This window comes from Coregonus lavaretus (assembly GCF_964263955.1).
Source record: "Coregonus lavaretus genome assembly, chromosome: 7".
Classification (NCBI taxonomy): Eukaryota; Metazoa; Chordata; class Actinopteri; order Salmoniformes; family Salmonidae; genus Coregonus; species Coregonus lavaretus.
This window is the reverse complement of record NC_139994.1, coordinates 15,986,762-16,000,137: the sequence shown is the minus strand read 5'-3', so window position 1 is coordinate 16,000,137 and position 13,376 is coordinate 15,986,762.

The window sequence follows — 13,376 nt, the reverse complement described above, 5'->3', positions numbered from 1 at the left end:
TCTATGTCATGGAAATTGTTCTTAATGTTTTGTATACTCAATGTATAATTATATAGCTTTTAGTTTATGATGTTTGTGATAGCTGTGTTTTCGTGGGCCTGTTTACAGTAACAGACAGGCATGAAAGAAGAATAGAAACAGAGGGGAGGTATGGAGTGAGTCCCTCGATGGAGTGTTATCGCTCCAGCATGTCAACCATACCATATGATAACCAGCTGCAACTGAGATAAGATCAGAGAAACAGCCTCTTTCTTCATACTCCATGGAATCTCCAAGGAATTCTCTCTCCATGTTGGTTTGTTGGTTTGCACCTGCATAGACTGGTTCAATGTTGGTGCAGTATTGTTTTTATATTGTTGCTGTAGTGTACAATTTCTGGTGTCAATTTTACCACTGTAACGTTACATAGATACACGTCTCTGTCTCTCAGTGGAGGAGCTATAGCAGAGGGCCTTGGAAAACAGTTAATTTCACGTGATGGTTGATTAGCAGAGGAGATTAGCAGAGCAGAGTAGTTAGGAGAGGAGAACTGCTTCGATTACCAGACTGGGTAGTACTGACTGGGTACAGTGGGATTAGAGAGAGGAATGTAAACAGCACGGCCGGAGTAGCGTTTCCTCCCTCCCTCACTCCCTTCCTCTGAAGCAGGGAGAGAGAGATAGAGAGCGATAAAAGGAGTGTGCTGTATCAATGGGGAGAGTGGATGTGGGTTACACGTCCAGGGGGACCTCTGTCTATCAGAGCCCCAGACTCAGTGCACCAACCTCGGGGAGATGAACCAGGATTCAAGGGGTAATCAATATACATTGTACACACTGCAGTGCATTCTGGGAAGGGCTCCAGGGTGGGTTCCTACCTGGCCCCTCTCGGCACGCTCCGGATTTGTTTTCTGTGATTGCCTTCCCGAAGCTCGCCATGACAGACACACACACACTCAATCTAACCAACACCATCTTCAGCGCTGAAATATAAACACCTTCCCTTTCCAGAATAAATCATGGGCCCAGCTCTGGAATGAATTCCTGACACACACACACACAGCAGCAGTGTTTGATAGAGTAGCACACATCAACGATAGGGCTACTGTATGTGTGGAGAGGAGAGGAGACGTGTGAAGAGTGTATGTTAATCTATGATGATGATCCATGATGTGTCCCCTTCCCTTTTTAGATCGACTTCTAACATTACTCTATCAATCAATCAATCAATCAAATGTATTTATAAAGCCATTTTTACATCAGCAGATGTCACAAAGTGCTATACAGAAAACCAGCCTAAAACCCCAAACAGCAAGCAACGCAGATCGTGTTATCCTTCAACCTACTTATACATTATCTTTCAACCCCCCCCCCCCCCCCCCCCCAAAGGTACTAAACTTATTTTTACCTACTCATCTTCAATACAACAACCCTGCATTGGGGAATGTTGTGTAGATGTGGATATGATGTGGATACAGTATGCTGTAGTTTATGGTTCATATCTTTCCTCCACCACTAACTGAGTCTTCCATCACAACCCCATTTTACCATTCTGCCCTTTTCTCACGCAACATTACACCTCCTACCCACACTGTTGACTTCCCACTCAGGTGAAAGTGGACTTTACAGCTGTGAAAGTACCTCCCAAGCCAAAACAAGCAAGCCGCAGTCTCTCCAGGTGAAGTCACCACTTTACCACAAAGTCAAAGATGTGAGTAACCTAGATTAACCCTCCTATTAGTTCCTTCACTTAGAAGTGAAAGGTGAGAGAGAGTAAAACCCTTTACCACTACCTAGTGTGCTTTTCTCCCACACTCTTAAAAAGTATTTCACCTCAACCTCAAATGTTTACTTCAACCCTACACCTCTGGAACTTTCACCATTCGCTCGTCTGAGAGCTCATCTTACATATTTGCTTCACAGGAGCATGCGGTACGTTCCCATCCCAGACCTACCTCTCTATACAGTTGAAGTCAGAAGTTTACATACACCTTAGCCAAATACATTTAAACTCAGTTTTTCCACAACTCCTGATATTTAATCCTAGTAAAAATTCCCTGTCTTAGGTCAGTTAGGATCACCACTTTATTTTAAGAATGTGAAATGTCAGAATAATAGTAGAGAGAATAATTTATTTCAGCTTTTCTTTCTTTCATCACATTCCCAGTGGGTCAGAAGTTTACATACACTCAATTAGTATTTGGTAGCATTGCCTTTAAATTGTTTAACTTGGGTCAAATGTTTCGTGTAGTCTTCCACAAGCTTCCCACAATAAGTTGGGTGAATTTTGGCCCATTCCTTTTGACAGAGCTGGTGTAACGGAGTCAGGTTTGTAGGCCTCCTTGCTCGCACATGCTTTTTCAGTTCTGCCCACACATTTTCTATAGGATTGAGGCCAGGGCTTTGTGACGGCCACTCCAATACCTTGACTTTGTTGCCCTTAAGCCATTTTGCCACAACTTTGGAAGTATGCTTGGGGTCATTGTCCATTTGGAAGACCCATTTGCGACCAAGCTTTAACTTCCTGACTGATGTCTTGAGATGTTGCTTCAATGTATCCACATAATTTTCCTTCCTCATGATGCCATCTAATTTGTGAAGTGCACCAGTCCCTCCTGCAGCAAAGCACCCCCACAGCATGATGCTGCCACCCCCGTGCTTCACGGTTGGGATGGTGTTCTTCGGATTGCAAGCTACCCCCTTCTTCCTCCAAACATAACGATGGTCATTATGGCCAAACAGTTCTATTTTTGTTTCATCAGACCAGAGGACATTTCTCCAAAAAGTACGATCTTTGTCTCCATGTGCAGTTGCAAACTGTAGTCAGGCTTTTTTATGGCGGTTTTGGAGCAGTGGCTTCTTCCTTGCTGAGGGGCCTTTCAGGTTATGTCGATATATGACTTGTTTTACTGTGGATATAGATACTTTTCAACCTGTTTCTTCCAGCATCTTCACAAGGTCCTTTGCTGTTGTTCTGGGATTGATTTGCACTTTTCGCACCAAAGTACGTTCATCTCTAGGAGATAGAACGCGTCTCTTTCCTGAGCGGTATGACGGCTGCGTGGTACCATGGTGTTTATACTTGCGTACTATTGTTTGTACAGATGAATGTGGTACCTTCAGGCGTTTGGAAATTGCTCCCAAGGATGAACCAGACTTGTGGAGGTCTACATTTTTTTCCTTAGGTCTTGGCTGATTTCTTTAGATTTTCCCATGATGTCAAGCAAAGAGGCACTGAGTTTGAAGGTAGGCCTTGAAATACATCCACAGGTACACCTCCAATTGACTCAAATTAGGTCAATTAGCCTATCAGAAGCTTCTAAAGCCTTGACATCATTTTCTGGAATTTTCCAAGCTGTTTAAAAGCACAGTAAACTTAGTGTATGTAAACTTCTGACCCACTGGAATTGTGATAAGTGAAATAATCTGTCTGTAAACAATTGTTGGAAAAATTACTTGTGTCATGCACAAACTATAGTTTGTTAACAGGACATTTGTGGAGTGGTTGAAAAACGAGTTTTAATGACTCCAACCTAAGTGTATGTACATTTCCGACTTCAACTGTATATATACATTTATATTACTCTCTCTCTCTCTCTCTCTCTACAGGACTATCTCCCTCTCTCTACAGTACTCTCTCTCTCTCTCTCTCTACAGTACTCTCTCCCTCTCTCTACAGTACTCTCTCTCTCTCTACAGTACTCTCTCTCTCGCTACAGTACAATGTCTCTCTCTATAGTACTCTCTCTCTCTCTCTACAGTACTCTCTCTCGCTCTAAAGTACTCTCTCTCTCTACAGTACTCTCTCTCTCTCTCTCTCTCTCTCTCTCTACAGTACTCTCTCCCTCTCTCTACAGTACTCTCTCCCTCTCTCTACAGTATGCTCTCCCTCTCTCTACAGTACTCTCTCTCTCTCTACAGTACTCTCTCCATCTCTCTACAGTACACTCTCTCTCTACAGTACTCTCTCTCAACAGTTCTCTCTCTCTCTCTCTAGTACTCTCTCTCTCTCTCCACAGTACTCTCTCTCACTCTCTACAGTACCCTCTCTCTCTCTCTCTCTCTCTCTACAGTACTCTCTCTTTCTCTCTACAGTACTCTCTCTTTCTCTCTACAGTACTCTCTCTCTACAGTACTCTCTCTCTCTCTCTCTCTCTCTCTCTCTACAGTACTCTCCCTCTTACTAAAGTACTTTCTCTCTCTACAGTTCTCTCTCTCTACTGTACTCTCTCCCTCTCTCTACAGCACTCTCTCTCTACAGTACTCTTTCTCTCTACAGTACTCTCTCTCTCTCTACAGTACTCTCTCCCTCTCTCTACAGTACTCTCTCTCTCTCTCTCTCTCTCTCTCTCTCTCTCTCTCTCTCTCTCTCTCTCTCTCTCTCTCTCTCTCTCTCTCTCTCTCTCTCTCTCTCTCTCTCTCTCTCTCTCTCTCTCTACAGTACCCTCTCTCGCTCTACAGTACCCTCTCTCTCTTTATATAGTACTCTCTCCCTCTCTCTACAGTACTCTCTCTCTCTCTCTCTCTCTCTCTACAGTACTCTCTCTCTCTCTCTACAGTACTCTCCCTCTCACTAAAGTACTCTCTCTCTCTACAGTTCTCTCTCTCTCCCTACAGTACTCTCTCTCTCTCTACAGTACCCTTTCTCTCTCTACAGTACTCTCTCTCTCTCTACAGTACTCTCTCTCTCTCTACAGTACCCTCTCTCGCTCTACAGTACCCTCTCTCTCTCTCTACAGTACTCTCTCTCTCTTTATATAGTACTCTCTCCCTCTCTCTACAGTACTCTCTCTCTCTCTCTCTCTCTCTACAGTACTCTCTCTCTCTCTCTACAGTACTCTCCCTCTCACTAAAGTACTCTCTCTCTCTACAGTTCTCTCTCTCTCCCTACAGTACTCTCTCTCTCTCTACAGTACCCTTTCTCTCTCTACAGTACTCTCTCTCTCTCTCTCTCTCTACAGTACTCTCTCCCTCTCTACAGTACTCTCTCACTCTACATTTCTCTGTCTCTACAGTTCTTTCTCTCTCTCTACAGTACTCTCTCCCTCTCTCTACAGTACTCTCCCTCTCTACAGTGCTCTCCCTCTCTCTACAGTACTCTCTCTCTCTACAGTACTCTCTATCTCTCTATACAGTACTCTCTCCCTCTCTCTACAGTACTGTAAATTAAGGAGAGGACAGGAAGGAGAGGAGGTTACACAGAGATTGAATAATCATAATCACTTTCATATGGCAGGTATGGCCCTGACTCAGAGTACCGGGAAACTGGTGTAGAACAGCCACCAGTGGAGGCTCATCAGAGGAGGAAGGGGAGGACCATCCTCCTCAGTGAATTTCATAAAAATAAATGTGGTATAACATTGAAAAACTATACTAAATATATTCACGTCACCAAATAATTTATTAAAACACACTGTTTTGCAATGAAGGTCTACAGTAGCCTCAACAGCACTCTGTAGGTTAGCACCATGGTGTAGCCGGAGGACAGCTAGCTTCGGTCCTCCCCTTGGTACATTGACTTCAATACAAAACCTAGGAGGCTCTTGGTTCTCACCCCCTTCCGTAGACTTACACAGTAATTATGACAACTTCCGGAGGACGTCCTCCAACCTATCAGAGCTCTTGCAGCATGAACTGACATGTTATCCACCCAATCAAAGGATCAGAGAATGAATCTAGTACTGAAAGCATAAGCTACAGCTAGCTAGCACTGCAGTGCATACAATGTAGTTGACTCAAAGAGAGAGAAAGACAATAGTTGTACAGTTTTCAACAAATGAATTTCTTAAAAAATGAAGGAGAAGCAAGTTTCACTAACTTAGCTAGCAAATGCAGCTGGCTAGTTTAGTTACTCAAACACCCGGCTCAACCAGAGGGATGCTATGTTAGCTAGCTGGCTATGACTATCCAACACAACACTGGAACTCTTCCCAGTCAAGGTAAGCTTTTGGTTTTATTAATTTATTGCCACCAGGGCCCGCCGGTGTAACTATATACTGTAACGTTACTGCATGATTGTAGCGGCTTTACTAACAGATTAGTTCTATTAGCTGTGTTGACTAGGACGTTACTTTAGCTAATATGGGGACAACGATGTAGGCTGTGTGTAGCGGTTATGACATGGTTTGGCTTGGAAAGGTTCTTTCGCCTGGTCACATACAGCTGATGTGTTGTTCATTGAAGTCCACAAACGAAGGGAAAAGGTGAAAGGAGGAGAGTGTATAGAGGCTAGAATGAATTCAACGTGGCTGCTATGATCAGGGGTGTATTCATTCTGCCGATTCTGTTGAAAAACGTTTCTTAAGCAAATTAAACAGGGATAAGAATACCTGAATTTGTCCAATAGAAACTCTTGTTTGCAACTGTTGGACTAATGATTACACCCTAGATAAACTAGATGCAGGCAAGAGTGTGCAAGGTGGTATTGAATGTGTCACTGTCTGTCCATGTGTCACTGTCTGTCATCTCAAATGTTTCTCTCGACCTGTGTGCACCTACATTGTAAACTTCCATTCATAGACTAGGTTGCAGCAACCTCATGATGGGTATAGGGACAATTTGAGTATCATATAGTAGCCTTAACCTATCGCTGTTACATTGAACTGGGTGAATGGAATATGAATTAAGGTCATCCAACATGCTGTAATAGGAATAAGGCCATGTTCATGAGAAAAAAAAATCGTCCTCCCTCATCATAAACGTCACTGACCGCCACATCTACTGCAAAACAACCTATAAATAAGGACAGTTTATCTGTCAGATATTGGTGTTGCTCTGCTTTGATATACTGTATTATCTTATATATTATAATAAAGGATGAGGAACCCTCCTATATATTTTCTGTATCAGTGTAAATCTCAGAAGGTTCCAGGTGCTCTCATCACAAGAGGGCAATGTATAATGTCTTCCATATTCATACTCGCCATACACATTCATACCCTTTACACCCTACTCACACATCTAGAAGGACCTTTGTAGGTAGGTAAAACTAAAATTTAAATTAAAAGCCTGGCTCTTTATTGTGGAAAGATTTTACATCCATGTCTGTGAAATGTGGTTGTTTTATCTACCTTAGTTGATAACACTGACTGTAAGTTGCTCTGGATAAGACCATCTGCTAAATTACCTAAATGTATTTCAAAATGGCTGACAAAAGTCGTAAGGCCAAACTACTGATACTTTGATAGCGCATTGTGCAGGACTTTCTTTTAATTTGTTTCAAAATGCTCCAGTCCTCCTCTGACATTTCCTCTACCTGCTGCTCAGAAGTCAGGTATTTCTCCCTGAGGTCAAACACCCAGACAGACAAACAAGGATGGAGATGATCCCTTCATTTTGTCTCAGGAAGTTGTTTTCTTCTGTCGCAGGACGCTTATTATCAAACAAAACATAATGTCCTCTTTAATAAAAAATGGATGTCCCCTTTCATAAGAGTGGATACAAGGAGTGTGGAATGGAGTGGGCCAAGTGAACCAAGCTTAAGACCCATAAGAACCATCCTCTAACTACAGTAGAGCCTTGGGGCCAAAAATACTATTTTGTTTGACCCACCATCACCAGTTTGAAAGCCCTCGGCTCGACTTCAATTGTGAATACAGTGATTATACAAAAATGATGGCTTTTTATTCTCACTGGTGGACATTCACAATGAGGAGCTTTAATAAAGATTCCAAAGGAGAGGACAGGACTGAATTTAGGACAGACTATTTAAAAAAAAGAAGGTAACCAGCTATCTGAGAGGAGATAAAGCTTCAAATTAGGATATCAACACAGTCATACAGCTTTGAAGACATTTCTCTCATTCTCTGGAGCTTTAAGTGAGAGATAATTAAAACTACAGCATAATGATAGATTCTTCCTCCTCTCAAAATAATATGGTCAAGGCAAGCTATTGCAGGGGTATTCAAATCTTACCCTACGATGTCCAGATTACTGCTGGCTTTCTCTTCTACCTGCTAATGAATTGCACACACCTGGTGTCCCAGGCCTAAATCAGTCCCCGATTACATGGGAAGAATGAAAACAATTTAATTTGAGGGAGCTATAGGAAAGTGAACATTTGTTTTAGTGCAAAGACTGTGCTGCCATCTAGTGGGGAAAAGTAAGGTAATGTATTTGCAAAGTACAAGTACATACATATTCTGTTCCAAAGTTTCCCGGATGGGGGTGATGTCTATTAATCAGTGTAATATTGTTTAATGTTTCGGTAGGATCTATTATGATTTCTTAATTAATAGTGACACAAATGAACTAGTTAACCAGCTGCTACTCACATAGTTCCTATAATTAAAACACAAAAACAATAGGGTCCTGGAAAGACATTATGGTACAGTGCAGACTGATTTGTTTTTGTCACAGGAGCAAATAAATGTGATTTTTCTTAAGATAATCTAATTTCATCACCTTAGTTATGTTATTATATTAAGATACTTTTCTCACAGTTCACTTCTGTCCTGTCAGTTTTCCTACCAAGCATATCAAAACAGACATTAAAGCGCAGAAGAAAACCCCTAAATAGCCCACCCAGCCTATGCACAAACACACACACACACATTGAGCCAGGAGTCGTGTCTTATTTTCTCAGATGAAGAACAGTGGTGCTCTCTGGGTTTTCTCACTGTGTTTCTCTAACTCTTTTCTCCACAAGCTGCCAGGTGTAATCTGGGATCCAGACCTCAGCAAAGGGTGTGCGTGCGTGTGTGTGCATGTGAGTGTATGTGTGTGACCGTATGAATGAGTGCATGTGTGTCACACCCACATACAGTACATAGAAAGGGATTTACCAAGACCTTTCTCACTAGAGGATGACTTAGAGCTACATTGTAAGGTGTGGCGTCAGTGGGAAAAGCAAGGCTTGTAGGCGGGATAGCTGTGCTATTTGAACAGATCACAGAACAGGAGTTCTGAAAATAACATAAAGAACAGTTGGTTTAGATAAGCTCCGCTGGCCTGGAGTTTTCAACATCTTCATATTTCTGGGAGGAAAAACAGAATTCCTATTCAGTTTGGACTGAGAGAGTCCCCTGAGTGAGATAAGGATGGCTTAGTATGTCTAGAGAAAGGTCTAATCTGACATCTTCTATGTGGCGTGCTGCAGTTCTGAACTCTGTCCTGATTCGTTCTGCCGACCCACTGGACATGAACGGGAACTGATGGAGTCATCTTCAGGGGATCATTTGTGTTTAGTTCCACAGGCATTGTGGGATTGTAAACGTTGGACCACCAATGTGTGTATGTGTGTGTGTGGGGGGGGGGGGGGGGATCCCCACACACACACATACACACATTGGTGGTCCAACGTTTACAATCCCACAATGCCTGTGGAACTAAACACAAATGATCCCCTGAAGATGACTCCATCAGTTCCCGTTCCTTTCCAAGGATCCTTTCCCATCCTCCTCCTCCTCAGGGCCAGAGAGGGACTGTATTGTTCCCACACATTATCACTCATGGCAAGAACTACCATCGTATTTCATTTAGCACATTTAATCCCCCTTTATAGAAAATAAACAATCAGAGAGCGTGTATATTCTGACCAAGTGTCCCATGGTTACTGTAAAACGTTCATCTGGCCAGACCACTCAGAAGTGAACTTGGGAAAAGGAAAATGGAAAAGGGGAAATCTCAGACCTGACAGGAGCTGATCTGAAAATCCACAACCCGGAATAGACTGTGGACATGTGGTGATCCTCTTTTCAGACACTCCACACCTTTAAAAGTTTATGATTTAGCTTGTTCTTCTTCTTCTTCTTCTTCTTCTTCTTCTTCTTCTTCTTCTTCTTCTTCTTCTTCTTCTTCTTCTTCTTCTTCTTCTTCTTCTTCTTATTCTTCTTCTTCTTCTTCACAATAGACCAACAGCTTAGACAATAGACACTACCTACTGAACATTACAGAGAGGTGGGGTCCAGGTCCAGAGGGTGAGGGTGAGGGGTTAACGGGGCTTGGTCTGGGACTCTGGAGGAGCAGCTGCACTTCTGACTGAAATGAAAACAGGACGGAATGAAGCCTGTCAACCCTCTGATGTACGACTTGTAGTGTGCGCGTTCATGTGTGTGTGCATGTGTATGTGTGTCAGGCCTCTGATGTACGATTTGTAATGGGATGTTTCCAAAGCCCTCCTTCTACATGGCTGCCGACACATTCAGCAACACCCACTGCCTACAGAGCTGGGGACTGCACATCTGGTAGACACACACACAGATGCACACAGATGCACACACACACACACACACACACAGACACACACACACACACACACAGTCACGAATGCAGACAGTATACACAAATCAGTCCCTCCAAAATCAACAATTCCCCGCATATTATGTGAGGGCTTGCAAATTTGACCAATCACTGCACTATTTCCACGTAAAATAGTCAAATCATCGCAATATTATCGCACAAAACTGTCCCATCACCGCAGTACAAAAAGAGGGCTTCTAATTTCAACCAATCACTGCACATTTCCTGCATAATATGGAACAATCAAACCACAGGTCAACAAACTTTTTCCCTCATCAGCGTATTTTCGCTACAAATTTGACAAAATCATTGCAATATGCATTTTTGCCCACGAGTATCAGAAATAATCCCAGTGAAATCCTGGAGGGACTGACTAACACACAGATGCATGCAGTACACACACGCATACACACACAGTACTCACACACACATATACATACACACACTCAGAGTACCACCAGTGCCCTTGAGTGTGTGTGTGTGTGTGTGTGTGTGGAAGCACCCTAAAAAACATTATGGTACTGGGGGTGGGGATAAATCAAACATAAATCAATAAATCAACACCTACACACCCGGCTGTCTGTGACCACTTCCTGTTTCAGCTAAATGGGTCTTTACAGCATCTAGGACCCCAAGGATCCCACCTCTACGGGCGTCCCCACAGGGCCTGTTGAGAAAGCGGTTGGTATAGTAAAAAAACAAGGTGGTCCAACTCCCCTGTCTGTTCAGAAAGACTTCAAACTTAAAGACCTGGGATTCGACTCAGTCCGTATCGCCAAAGTTCAGTGCTATAGCGCGATTTAAATTTAAAGGCAATGTTCCCGTGTTTGTGGAGACTGCATTCACGGTAAACGCTGCATATGTTGGCTAAATTGGAAATTACCTTTACATTTCAGTTGCGCCATACCACGGATCTTCAGCGCTACTGATTGAATCAATCCCCTGATTTTAGTAATAATTGATATTGGTGTTTGTTTACCCTACAGAAGTACATAAGTAGTACATAAAGCCACATATATAGTCGGCATTCCAATTCATCCAAAAGGTGTTCGATGGGGTTGAGGTCAGGGCTCTGTGCAGGCCAGTCAAGTTCTTCCACACCATTCTTGACAAACCATTTCTGCATGGATCTCGCTTTGTGTACGGGGGCATTGTCATGCTGAAACAGGAAAGGGTCTTCCTCAAACTGTTGCCACAAAGTTGTAAACACAGAATCGTCTAGAATGTCATTGTATGCTGAAGAGTTAAGATTTCCCTTCACTGGAACTAAGGGGCCTAGCCCGAACCACCGCATTATTCCTCCTCCACCAAACGTTACAGTTGGTACTATAAATTGGGGCAGGTAGCGTTCTCCTGGCATCTGCCAAACCCAGATTAGACTGTCGGACTGCCATATGGTGAAGCGTGATTCATCACGCCAGAGAACGTGTTTCCACTGCTCAAGAGTCCAATGGCGGCGAGCTTTACACCACTCAAGCCGCTTGGCATTGCGCATGGTGATCTTGGGCTTGTGAGCGGCTTCTCTGCCATGGTAACCCATTTCATTAAGCTTCCGACGAACAGTTATTGTGCTGACGTTGCTTCCAGAGGCAGTTTGGAACTCGGTAGTGAGTGTTGCAACCGAGGAAAGACTATTTTTACGTGCTACATGCTTCAACACTCAGCGGTCCCGTTCTGTGAGCTTGTGTGGCCTACCACTTCGCGGCAGAGCTGTTGCGTCTCCTAGACGTTTCCGCTTCAAAATAACAGCACTTACAGTTGACTAGGGCAGCTCTAGCAGGAGAGAAAGTTGACAAAACGGACTTGTTGGAAAGGAGGCATCCTATGATGTGCCACGATGAAAGTAACTGAGCTCTTCAGTAAGGCCATTCTACTGCTAATGTTTGTCTATGGAGATTGCATGACTGTTTGTTCGATTATATACATCTGTCAGCAAAGGGTTTGGATATAATAGCCAAATCCACTAATTTAAAGGGGTGTCCACCTACTTTTGTATATATAATATACAGTTGAAGTCGGAAGTTTACATACACCTTAGCCAAATACATTTAAACTCAGTTTTGCACAATTCCTGACATTTAATCCTAGTAAAAAGTCCCTGTCTTAGGTCAGTTAGGATCACCACTTTATTTTAAGAATGTGAAATGTCAGAATAATAGTAGAGAGAATGATTTATTTCAGCTTTTCTTTCTTTCATCACATTCCCAGTGGGTCAGAAGTTTACATACACTCAATTAGTATTTGGTAGCATTGGCTTTAAATTGTTTAACTTGGGTCAAATGTTTCGGGTAGCCTTCCACAAGCTTCCTACAATAAGTTGGGTGAGTTTTGGCCCATTCCTCCTGACAGAGCTCGTGTAACTGAGTCAGGTTTGTAGGCCTCCTTGCTCGCACACGCTTTTTCAGTTCTGCCCACACATTTTCTATAGGATTGAGGTCAGGGCTTTGTGATGGCCACACCAATACCTTGACTTTGTTGTCCTTAAGCCATTTTGCCACAACTTTGGAAGTATGCTTGGGGTCATTGTCCATTTGGAAGACCCATTTGCGACCAAGCTTTAACTTCCTGACTGATGTCTTGAGATGTTGCTTCAATATATCCACATCATTTTCCTTCCTAATGATGCCATCTATTTTGTGAAATGCACCAGTCCCTCCTGCAGCAAAGCACCCCCACAGCATGATGCTGCTACCCCCGTACTTCATGGTTGGGATGGTGTTCTTCGGCTTGCAAGCCACCCCCTTTTTCCTCCAAACATAACGATGGTCATTATCATTCCATTTTTGTTTAATCAGACCAGAGGACATTTCTCCAAAAAGTACGATCTTTGTCCCCATGTGCAGTTGCAAACCGTAGTCTGGCTTTTTTATGGCGGTTTTGGAGCAGTGGCTTTTTCCTTGCTGAGTGGCCTTTCAGGTTATGTCGACATAGGACTTGTTTTACTGTGGATATAGATAATTTTGTATCTGTTTCCTCCAGCATCTTTACAAGGTCCTTTGCTGTTGTTCTGGAATTGATTTGCACTTTTCGCACCAAAGTACGTTCATCTCTAGGAGACAGAACGCGTCTCCTTCCTGAGCGGTATGACGGCTGCGTGGTCCCATGGTGTTTATACTTGCGTACTATTGTTTGGACAGTTGAACGTGGTACCTTCAGGCG